We start from the raw sequence: 12247 nt of genomic DNA on the forward strand, positions 1-12247 counted from the left end.
GTGGATGGAAGATATCTCTCTGTGTCTCTCTCTCTCAACTCTCTTCTCACTCACTTTTCTTTGCTTCCTTTTTTGCATATTTGGCAATTTTTTTTTAAGATTTATGTATCTTTGAGAGGCAGAGTTACAGACAGAGGGAGAAAGAGAAAAAGGTCTTCCATTGGCTGGTTCACTCACCAAATGTCTGCAACAGCTTGAGCTGGTGTGATACAAAGCCAGGAGCCAGAAGCTTCTTCTAGGTCTCCCACGTGGGTATAGGGGCCCAAGCACGAGTGCCATCTTTCACTGTTTTCCCAGGCCATCAGCAGGGAGCTGGATCAGAAGTGGAGCAGCTGAGACTCAAACGGGTACCCATATGGGATGCCAGCTCCACAGGTGGAGGCATAACCTACTTCATCACAGTGCTGGTCCCAGCAAAAAAAATTTAGATTTATTTATTTATTTACCTGAGAGGTAGCATTACAGACAGAGGGAGAGGCAAAGAGAAAGATCTTCAGCCTTCTGCTACCCTTCCCAAATTGCTGCAACGACTGAAGCTGAGTTGATCCAAAGCCAGGAGCTAGAAGCTTCTTCCAGGTCTCTCATGTGGGTACAGGGGCCCAATCATGAGGGCCATCTTCTACTGTTTTCCCAGGCCATCAGCAGGGAGCTGGATCAGAAGAGGAGCAGCCGGAACACAAACTGGTGCCCATATGGGATCCTGGTGCCGCAGGTGGAGGCTTAACCCACTATACCATGATGTCAGTCCTGGCAAATTCCTAATTATCTTTTTTTTTTTTTTAAAGATTTACTTCATTTATTTGAAAGAGTTACAGAGAGAGCTAGAGACATAGAGAGGGAGGTCTTCCATCTGCTGGTTTACTCCCTAAGTGGCTGCAACGGCCTGAGCTGAGCCAATCCGAGGCCAGGAGCCAGGAGCTTCTTCTGGGTCTCCCACGTGGGTGCAGGGGTCCAAGCACTTGGGCCATCTTTTAACTGCTTTCCCAGGCCATAGCAGAGAGCTGGATCAGGAGTGGAGCAGCCAGGACTCAAACTAACGCCCATATGGAATGCCGGCATTGCAGGCGACAGCTTTACCCACTACACCACAGCGCCGGCCCCCTAATTATATTTTAAGATTTTGTTCTAACAGTACCTCCTTTATAGCCTTCCCAGGACTCTTCTGTACTTACCTTGAATTTTATATATGCCTAAAGCACTTTACATATTACTATAATTATTTATTTATAATTGTCTCTTTATAACTTGATTTTGAACTAGGCATGGCTATGTCCTCCAATATTTGTAATTTCACAGTTCCTGGGATATATTACTTTGAATATTTAAGATTCTAGAGGCCAAAATCCATATCTGTTAATCTACATACATATTAAATATCTGGTTCATATCCAGTTAGTAAAATAGTTCCTCCAATGAACAAGGGTATGTGTTCCAAGACCCCAGTGGATTCCTGAATCCATGGAAAGTGCCAAATCCTAACTATACTGTTTTTTCCTATACATACATACCTATGATAACCAAGACAACTACTAACTGGCAGGTAGTGTTTACAGTGTCGTTTTCACTGGACGAAAGGATGATTCATGTCCCAGATGGGGTGGAATGAGATGGTACTAGATTTAATAATGCTACTCAGAATAACATTCAATTTAAAACTTATAAATTGTTTATTTCTGGAATTTTCCATTTAATATTTTCAGACCATGGTTTATTGTGAGTAAATGAAACTACACAAAGTGAAATGTATAAGAGGAACTACTATAAATAATTTTTGAGTGAATGACTATATTTGCATATTTATGTTGACTCTTTTTTTTGTTTGTTTTCTGGTTGTATTTTATAAATCTCTTAACTGTCAACTTCTAATGTGGTAGGCAGGGAGAAATTGGTAGGTGTTGGTCAGTGGGTCCAAAGTTATAGTAAAATAAGAGAAGGGGCTTGTGTAGTAGGTTAAGCCTCTGCCTGTGGCACCAGCATCCCATTTGGATACTGGTTCAAGTCCCTGTTACTCCACTTCTCCATCCTCCAACTCTCTGCCGATGGCCTTGGAAAGCAATGGAAGATGGCCTAAATGCTTGGGCCCCTGCATCCACATGTGAGACCCGAAAGAAGCTCCTGGCTCCTGGCTTTGGATCGGCCCAGCTCCAGCCATTGTAGCCATTTGGGGAATGAACCAGCAGATAGAAGATCCCTCTCTGTCTCCACTTGGGGAGTAAAACAGTGGATGGGGCCGGCACCGCGGCTCACTAGGCTAATTCTCCACCTTGCAGTGCTGGCACACCGGGTTCTAGTCCCAGTTGGGGCGCCGGATTCTGTCCCAGTTGCCCCTCTTCCAGGCCAGCTCTCTGCTGTGGCCAGGGAGTGCAGTGGAGGATGGTCCAAGTACTTGGGCCCTGCACCCCATGGGAGACCAGGAGAAGCACCTGGCTCCTGCCATCGGATCAGCGCGGTGCGCTGGCTGCAGCGCGCCGGCCACGGCGGCATTGGAGGGTGAACCAACAGCAAAGGAAGACCTTTCTTTCTGTCTCTCTCTCTCACTGTCCACTCTGCCTGTCAAAAAAAAAAAAAAAAAGTGGATGGAAGACCTCTCTGTCTCTGTCTCTACCTCTCTCTGTAACTCTTTCAAGTAAATAAAATAAATCATTTTTAAAAAAGTTTATTTTGGTGTAAAACATCTTGAAAATCATGGATAATTTTATTACAATGTGCATAATTTTGTAAAGATCCCTGATATGTGTGGATTTCAAATATTTTTGGCACCAAAACAAACTTATCTTTGAAAATTTTTGTTGTTTTAGACACAGAGAAGCAGAGTGAGCTCCCATCTGCTAGTTCACTCCTCAGATGCTCACAATGCCTGGGACTGGACAACATGAAGTTAGGAGCCAGAAACTCAATTCAGGTCTTCCATGTGGGTGGCAGGACCCCAATTACTTGAGTCATCACTGCTGCCTCCTGTGTCTGCATTCCCAGGAAGTTGGAATCTGAAACTGGAGCCAGGAATCAAACCCTAGTATTCTAATGGAGTAAGGGTATCTTTACTTGGTGGTAAGAAGTAGGGGAAATTGTGGCTAAAATAAAGCTATTTGGGACCAGACTATTAATTACTTTTATTTTGTGGTAAATATAAATATATACTTAAAATATATTTAAATAATAAAATTTATGATTTTGGCTGTTTTTAAGTGTACAATTCAGTGACGTTAAGTACATTTACAATGCTGTGAAACTATCACCACTATTTCCAGATCTTTTTCACCATCCTAAACAAAAACTCGGCTCATTAAGCGCTAACTCCCCAGTTCCCCTCCCCTCACCCCCTGTAAATTCTTTTCTGTTTTCTCTCTGGTCTAGATAACTTATAAGTAGAATCATACAATATTTTTCCTTTTGTGTACATCTTATTTCACTTAACATAATTTTCAAGGCTCATTGATGTAGCATATGTCAGAACTTTATTCATCCTTTTGGTAAATAATATTCCCTTACGTGCATATACATGCTTTGTATATCCATTCACCTGTTGTTGGACACTTGAGCTGTTTCCATCTTTTGGTTATTGTGAGTAATGCTCCAATGAGCAATGGTTTACAAGTAATTACTTAAGTCCCCAGTTTCACTTCTTTCAGACGTTTGTCTAAAAGTGGAAGGAACTACTGGGTCATATTCTGTTTTAACTTTTTGAGGAGTCACTAAAATGTTTCTATAGTGGCTTCAACATTTTATATCCCATCAGTAATGCACAAGATTTCAGATTCTGCTCATATTTCCTAACATGATATTTTTCATTTTTTGTTTGTTTTGTTTTCTAATAATAACCATCTGGTATCTCATCTTGGTTTTCATTTGCATTTCTCTAATGACTAATAATGTTGAATATCTTCTCATGTACTTCTTGGCCATTTTTATCTTAGTTGAAAAAATGTTTATTCAAATCATTTGTTCGTTTTAAAATTGAGTTTTTGCTTACTGTTGAGCAGTAGAAATTCTTTATCTAGTCTAGATATTAAGCTGTTGTGAGATATGTGATCTTAAATAGTTTCTTGGGGTTGGCATTGTGGTGTAGTGGCTTAAGCTGCCGCCTGAGACACCGGCATCCCATATGAGAGCTGATTTGAGAGCTTGCACTTCCCATCCAGCTCCCTGCTAATGCACCTGGGAAAGCAGCGGAAGATGACTCAAAGGTTTGGGCCCCTGCACCCATGGGGGAGACCCAGAAGAAGCTCCTTGCTCTTGGCGTTAGCCCTGGCCATTGTGGCCATTTGGGGAGTGAACCAGCAGATGAAAGATATCTCTTTCTCTCCCTCTCTCTGTAACTCTGACTTTCAAGTGAATACGTAAAATTGTAAAAAAAAAAAAAAAAAAAAAAAAAGCAAGTCATAGTTATAAAATTTTTCTCCTATTTTGTGGGTTATCTTTTTATTCTTGTTTTTCCTTGTTAAAAACAAGGCTCACTTGGCTAATCCTCCACCTGCAGCGCCGGCACCCCAGGTTCTAGTCCCGGTTGGGGTGCCAATTCTGTCCCAGTTGCTTCTCTTCCAGTCCAGCTCTCTGCGGTGGCCCGGGAAGGCAGTGAAGGATGGCCCAGGTCCTTGGGTCTTGCACCCGCATGGAAGACCAGGAGGAAGCACCTGGCTCCTGGCTTCGGATCGGTGCAGTGTGCCAGCCGCAGCGGTCACTTGGGGGGTGAACCAATGGAAAAGGAAGACCTTTCTCTCTCTCTCTTTCTCTCGCTGTCTAACTCTGCCTGTCAAAATAAATAAATAAATAAATAAAAATATTTATTTGAGAAGCATAGAGATAGAGACACACAGATAGACACAGAGAGAGAGAGCTCCTTTCTGCTGGTTCACTCCCCAAAATGTCCACAAAGGCTGCAACTGAGATGAACCACAGCTAGAAGCTGGAAATGCAGTCTAGGTCTCTCACCTGGGTGGCAGGAATTCAATTACTTGAGCCATCACCACTGCCTTACAGAATCTATACCATCAAGAAGCTGGAATTGAGCTGGGGACAAGCATTGAACTTACTTCCTTTGTTGTAAGATATGGATGTCTTAACTGGCATCTTTTTTTTTTTTTTCCTTTTAGAAAGATTTATTTATTTATTTGAAAGGCAGAGTTACAAAGAGAGAGGGAGAGACAGAGATCTTCCATCTACTGGTTCACTCCCCAAATGGCCATGTCTGGAGCAGGCCAAAACCAGGAGATAGAAATTCCATCTGGGTCTCCCATATGAGTGGCAGGGCAAGTATCTGAGCTGCCTTCCACTGCCTTCCTAGATACATTAGTGGGGAGCTGGATCAGAAGTAGAGCAGCCAGGATTAGAACCAGCACTCCAACATGGGATGCTGGCATTGCAAGCAGTGTCTTAATCCCCTGTGGCACAATGCTGGTCCCCGCTGCTTTTTTTCAAGGGAAGAAGGTCAGCATATTTCAGACAGGGAATAAAACCACAGTTGAAAGTCTGCTTAGGTGTGTATGTGTGTAAGATTGAAGGGAAAGACCCTACTGACTCCACTGAAAAGGACAAGGTTAAGATGGATTACTTACAGTCTTGTGCAAATGGAAAAGGCAAAAAAAAAGAAAAAAAATCCTGCAGAACAAAAATGACTAGAAAAGTTTACAAATGTACATCCATTTGATGAGAATCTTTTCATAAATGAGGGCTCCAGCTCCCTAAAATGGTAGGTGCCTGCCTAGACAGTCTGGATCAGTTGAGTCTGCCACATGTAAATAAAAACTATGAGAAATGTAGTTCCTCTAAATTTTGAAGCCACACAAAATACTTGGGGAGAATGGGAAAAGAGGAAAATGCTGACATTAGAATGGTCTAAAAATTTTCAGCTGAGGTTTTAGTGGTGGTGGCTGATTTAGCCTCCTCCCTGTTCTGTTGTAGGGTCACAGGCCTTTGACCAAGCAGAGAACAGTACATAAAGCTAGAAAGAGGAGGCTTAAGGGTAGTGGATTTTTGACTCCTGATATTATTTTCCAATTTAAATAGTCTTTAGTGGCCAGGAAGCCTGGCCTCCCAAGATCAGAGTCAATCATAGATGGAGATTTTTGGAAAAGGGTGGGTGGGGACCACGGGAGATCCTGCTGTGCTGGTGACTGCAAGTGGCGAAGATGAACCAACCACCTGGGATGTAGTGGGAAGGACGTAAGGCAGGAGCAGCAAGCTGGGGATACCGGACCCACCTTATTCCCTAGCTTCATTGTCTTCAATTGTTTTCCCACTAGTGGTGTTCTCTGCAATCTTGGAGTCTTTTTTTTTTTTTTCCCCTAAGTTTTCCAACTTGCAGAACTCTGGAGAAGGGCCTTTAGCTCTGCATCTTGGACCTCTGTCTTGTAGAGATCAGGCTCAAAGACTCCTGGTTACCCACGTGGAACCACTGGGCATGAGCAGGAACTGGGCAACAGATTCACCTACTTTCTCATAGAGAACATTACATGGTTGTCACAGTTCTTGTTCGGCACATTCCACCACACTCATCCCAGCCTTCTTCTCATCTTCAAAAGCTATTTCAAAGGCATCAAAACACTGTTCCACCTCCCTGAAGAAGCTTGTGAAGTTTTCAGTTTCAGGCCATATTGTTTAGACACGGGTCTCATTTGTACATAGTCGTTCACTGGCCTGCATCTATGGCCTTGCTCTCTCCTGTGCTGAGGAAAATACCCACAGCATATACTTCATGGACCTCAAATTCAGCTTTTTCATGGCCCTTCTACTGGTCTGTGGAGTGCTGGATGATGGTTTTATTCTCCACAGATGACATGCTGTGTCAATCAGTGTGAGAGCATACCATTTTTTGTGTGTAATTAAATGAGTGGGCAACTTTGTTCCTGCCTTCTGTTACCTGTGTGTTCTGATTTCCAACTTTGACTAGGCGCAGGACAGCTTTAGCGCAAAGGAGAGCTGCCTTGATGACGTGCTTTTTGCCCTGTTACTTGAGTCCCCTGAGCTACAGCAACTGTAAAAGTCTGAGCAACATTAGCAGTGAGGCTGCCCACGTGGACCTCAGTCAGTTTTTACCAAGTGGCCTTCCTTGAGAATGTAGTCCTGGTAGCTCTTCAAAAGGGAGAAGTGATGCACAGTTATTTACTGAAATGTTGGTAGGAAAGGCGGTACCTTTCATTTTCTTTTCTTTGTTGATCTTGCCTGTCTCTTCCATGATCATGGCATCACCTTTCTTACATAGACTGAATACTGATACACCTGAGCTGGATGCTTCCACTAAGGATTGAAGTACCTGGTTGGGATAGCACCTGCCTCCCCCACTAAGTTTTTACTTCGTCATGATTGGTCCCCGGGGATAGTTTGCTCCTGCTGCTCTTCCTCACCTGACATCTTTCTACACCACCACTGCAACCTTGCTTCCTTTAAGCTGGGAAGGGAGCTTCGCAGCCATGGCTGTGACCAGAACCCCTAACATCTGCAAGGAGGGTATGAACAAAAGTGGAAGCAAGCAAGGGACAATATTTTTTAATATTTATGAAGCTTAATTTTATCTACTTTTTGTTTAGTTTTTTGTACTTTTGTTGTCATATGTAGGAAACTGATCAAATCTTAAGGCTAAGATTTTCTGTTTTCTTCTAAGTTTTAGACTTTTTTGTTTTTAAGTATAGATCTTTGATCCATGTGAGTTAATTTTCTTCCTTGGTGCAGGGAAAGAGTCTTAATTTAATCATTTTTTGAAAAGATTTATTTTATTTATTCGAAAGATAGAGTTACAGAGAGAGGTAGAGACAAAGAGAGAGGTCTTCCATCCGCTGGTTCACTCCCCAGATGGCCTTAACGGCCGGAGCTGTGCTGATCTGAAGCCAGGAGCCAGGAGCTTCTTCCAGGTCTCCCACACAGGTGCAGGGGCCCAGGAACTTGGGCCATCTTCCACTGCTATCCCAGGCCATAGCAGAGATGGAGCGGAAAAGGAGCAGCTGGGACTAGAACTGGCACCCATATGGGATGCCGGCGCTTCAGGCCAAGGCTTTAATCCTCTGTGCCACAGCACCAGCCCCTAATTTAATCCTTTTGCACGTGGATATCCAGTTATCCTGGTACTGTTTGTTGAAGAGATTCTCTTTCCCCATCAGATAGACTTGGCATCCTTGTTAAAAAACAATTGACCATTTTAGGTTTTGAGTCATTTTTGAGTTCTTTAGGCTCAGATTCTTGAAAACCTTAGATGCTGTATTAGGGAATTTTATTTAATCCTTCAGGTGATGAAAAATGTTATATTAAATCATTTTGAAAATGTGATCAGGTACATATGTAGATGGAGGATGATTGTAGAGAAATGAAATTGAAGTCAAAGTTAGGAAATAAACTACTGAAGAAATTTAGGCTATAACTACAGATCTAAATTTAAGATAATGGCAGCAAGAATAGAGAAGAATAGATTTGAAAGGCTAGTTAGGGCCGGCGCCGCGGCTCACTAGGCTAATCCTCCGCCTAGCGGCGCCGGCACACCGGGTTCTAGTCCCGGTCGGGGCGCCGGATTCTGTCCCGGTTGCCCCTCTTCCAGGCCAGCCCTCTGCTGTGGCCAGGGAGTGCAGTGGAGGATGGCCCAGGTGCTTGGGCCCTGCACCCCATGGGAGACCAGGAAAAGCACCTGGCTCCTGGCTCCTGCCATCGGATCAGCGCAGTGCGCCGGCCGCAGCGCGCCGGCCGCGGCGGCCATTGGAGGGTGAACCAACGGCAAAGGAAGACCTTTCTCTCTGTCTCTCTCTCTCTCACTGTCCACTCTGTCTGTCAAAATAAAAAAAAAAAAAAAAGAAAGGCTAGTTAGTTTAATATCATAACTAAACTTTAAGGTAGATAGGGCTAGCATTTAAAAGCATTGGAAAACTAATGCTTTAAAAGCCTCTGTTCTCATGACTAGTACCTGATGTTGTTTTTAAAAGATTTATTTATTTGAAAGGCAAAGTGACAGAGAGGGAGAGAGAAAGAGAGAGATAGCTCTTCCATGACTAGTTTGCTCTCCAGATGCCTGCAACAACCAGGTCTGGGACAGGTCAAAACCAGGAACCAGGAACTCTATTGGTCTCCCAAATGGGTGGCAGAGGCCCCAAGCTCTTGAACCATCATCTGCTACTTTATCAGTGCATCAGCAGGGAGCTGGATTGAAAGTATCTGGGGGCCGGTGCCCTGGCTCACTAGGCTAATCCTCCGCCTGTGGCGCCGGCACCATGGGTTCTAGTCCCGGTTGGGGTGCCGGATTCTGTCCCGGTTGCTCCTCTTCCAATCCAGCTCTCTGCTGTGGCCTGGGAAGGCAGTGGAGGATGGCCCAGGTCCTTGGGCCCTGCACCCGCATGGGAGACCAGGAGGAGGCACCTGGCTCCTGGCTTTAGATTGGCACAGCACGCTGGCTACAATGCGCCGGCTGTAGTGGCCACTTGGGGGGTGAACCAACGGAAGGAAGACCTTTCTGTCTCTCTCTCTCTCACTGTCTAACTCTGCCTGTCAAAAAAAAAAAAAAAAAAAGGCTTCAGTCTGCAAAGTGACATTAAATAGGGCAAGTATGGTTACCTACAAGTCAAACATCTCAAAGCATAGTGCCTTTAAAAAAAAAAAAGAAAGTATCTGGGACTCAAACCAATTTAACCCATTGTGCTATAACACCAACTCCTAAATCCTGAGTCTTTTGATTTTATTCCCCAAATGATCACAACTGCTGGGGTTGGCCAGGCTGAAGTCAGGAGCCAGGAACTAAATCTGTGTCTCCCACATTGGAGGCAGGGAGTCAGATACTTGAACCGTCATCTGCTGCCTCCAGGGTGTACATTAAAAGGAAGCTGGATCTGAAGCAAAGCTGAGACTTGAACCCAGGGATTCCAGCATGGGACACAGGTGTCCCAAGTGGTGGCTTAATCATTGTGCCAAATGCACACCCTAGGACAGGTCAGATTTAATATTTTATGAATGATTTAGAAAATTTTCAGTGTAACAACAGCAAAAACAAAAAAATACTTGAACTAATAAGTTCAATAAAGTTGCAAAGGATATAAACCAAAATACAAAAATCAATTATATTTCTATTTACAAACAATAGGCTATTGGAAGAAGAAATTGAGAAAATAATCCTATTCACAGAAACAGAAAAAAGAATATAACACTTAGGAGTAAAAATAACCATAGTGGTGAAGGACTTTTACACTGGAAATTATAAAAATTCATGAAGACAATTAAAAGAAACACAGATAACTGGAAAGCTATCCCATGTTCATCAATTGGATGAATTAATATTGTTTAAATGCCTATACTATCTGTTGTGATTTACAGTTCGGTTCAGTCCCTATCAGATTCCCAATGGCATTCTTTATAGAGATTTTTTTTAAAGATATCTTTCTTTATTTGAGAGGCAGAGTTACAGAGAGAGAAACAGAAAGGTCTTCCATCCACTGGTTCACTCCCCCAAATGGCCGCAGTGACCTTGGCTGAACCCTACCGAAGCTTCTTCCAGGAGCTTCTTCCTGGTCTCCCACGTGGGTGCAGGGGCCCAAGGACTTGGGTCATCTTTGGGAGCTGGATGGAAGTGGAGCTTCCAGAACTTGACCTGGCACCCATATGGGATACCGGCACCGCAGATAAAAGCTTAACCTACTATGCCACAGTACCCACCCTAAAATTTATATGAAATCACAGAAGGACCCTGTAAAGCAAAAGCCGTATTGTAAAAGAACAAAAAAGATGGAGGCTTCACCTTCCCTAATTTCAAAACTTATTACAAAGCTACAATAATCAAAACAGTATGGTATTGTCACAAAAACAGATACACAGACCAACAGAGAGTATCTGATGAGCTCATACATCTGTACTCACCTGATCTTTGATAAGGGTGCCATAAATGCCATAAAATGAGGAGAGGATAGTTTCTTCAAAAAGTGGTGTTGGGAAAAATGGATATTTACAAGTAGAGGAGTGAAATTTGACTCTTATCTCATGCCTATACAAGTCAACTCAAATAGATTAAAGATATAAGACCTGAAACTACAAAACTACTGGAACAAAATATGGCTAAAAACCTTCATGAAGGTTTTTATCTGGGTAATGATTCTTTTTTGATATGTTGCCAAAAACACAGGCAGCAAACCCAGAAATAGACAAATGGGATTGCACAAACTGAAAAGCTTATGCACAGTAAAGAAAACAACAGAGTGGGAGAAAATGTTTGCAAACCATGTATCTGATAAAGGGTTTAAGATAATATCTAAAATATACAATTCAATAGCAAAAAAAAAAAAAAAGCTTTAAAAAAATGGACAAAGGACCTGAAAGACCCAAATACACATTTTCCCAAAGAAGTCATATAAATGATCAACAGATGTATGCAAAAATGCTCAACATCACTAATTATTAGGGAAATGAAAATGAAAATCCACAATGAGATGTGGTAGTGGTTAAAGCTGCCACCTACAGTGCTGGCATCCCAAATGGGTGCAGGTTTGAGTCCCAGCTTCTCCACTTCCAATTCTTGGCTACGGCCTGGGAAAGCAGCAGAAGATGACCCTTAGTCCTTGGGCCCCTGCAAGCGCATGGGAGACCTGGAAAAAGTTCAAGACTCCTGGTTTTGGATCAATACAGCTTGGCCATTGTGGCCATTTGAGGAGTGAACCAGCAGATGGAAGACCTTTCTCTCTGTCTCTGCCTCTGCTTCTTTGTAACTCTGCCTTTCAAATAAATAAATAAATCTAAAAAAAAAAAAAAAAAAAGAATGGTTATTGTGAACAAGATTAAAGTGAGGATGTGGAAAGAGGTTAGCTTTGTACATGGTTGGTGGAAATGTACATTGGTATACCCACTGTTGAAAACAGTATAGAGGTTCATCACAAAGTTAAAATAATAGCTACTTTATGATCCAGCAATCCCATGTCTCTGTATATAGCCAAAGGATGATTTGGAGGCAGGGGAAATGGAGAAATGTTGTTTAGGAGACTCGAGTGTTCAGTTATGCAAGAATAGTAAGTTCTATAGATATAATTTACAACATTGCTAATAGGGTAGATCTTAAATGCTGGCACACGTTTTATGCACTTAATAAGCAGGCCAGTGTTGTAAATGCTTTATCTCAGGTGTAATCCTTTAATTAAACACTGTGAATCAGATAATGTTTTCATGTCATAAATAAGGAAACTGACACACAGAGATATTAAGTGATAGGGCTATGACTGGCATTTGTAGCTCAACAGGTTAAGCTCCCTGTGATGCAGTCATCACATATGAGCTCTGGTTCAAGTCCCAGCTTCTCCGC

At 42.7% G+C, this 12247-nt stretch overlaps 1 protein-coding gene and 1 pseudogene across 2 annotated transcripts in view; one reads left to right on the top strand and one right to left on the bottom strand.

Annotated features, from left to right (window-relative positions):
• The window catches only part of GOLM2 (golgi membrane protein 2), a 117405-nt gene that overhangs the window by 19063 nt on the left and 86095 nt on the right, over window positions 1-12247 (top strand). The gene's annotated exons all lie outside the window — the stretch shown is intronic.
• Window positions 6199-7347, bottom strand: LOC103351117 (proliferation-associated protein 2G4 pseudogene; annotated as a pseudogene).

The sequence above is a fragment of the Oryctolagus cuniculus genome, chromosome 12, assembly GCF_964237555.1.
Source record: "Oryctolagus cuniculus chromosome 12, mOryCun1.1, whole genome shotgun sequence".
Classification (NCBI taxonomy): Eukaryota; Metazoa; Chordata; class Mammalia; order Lagomorpha; family Leporidae; genus Oryctolagus; species Oryctolagus cuniculus.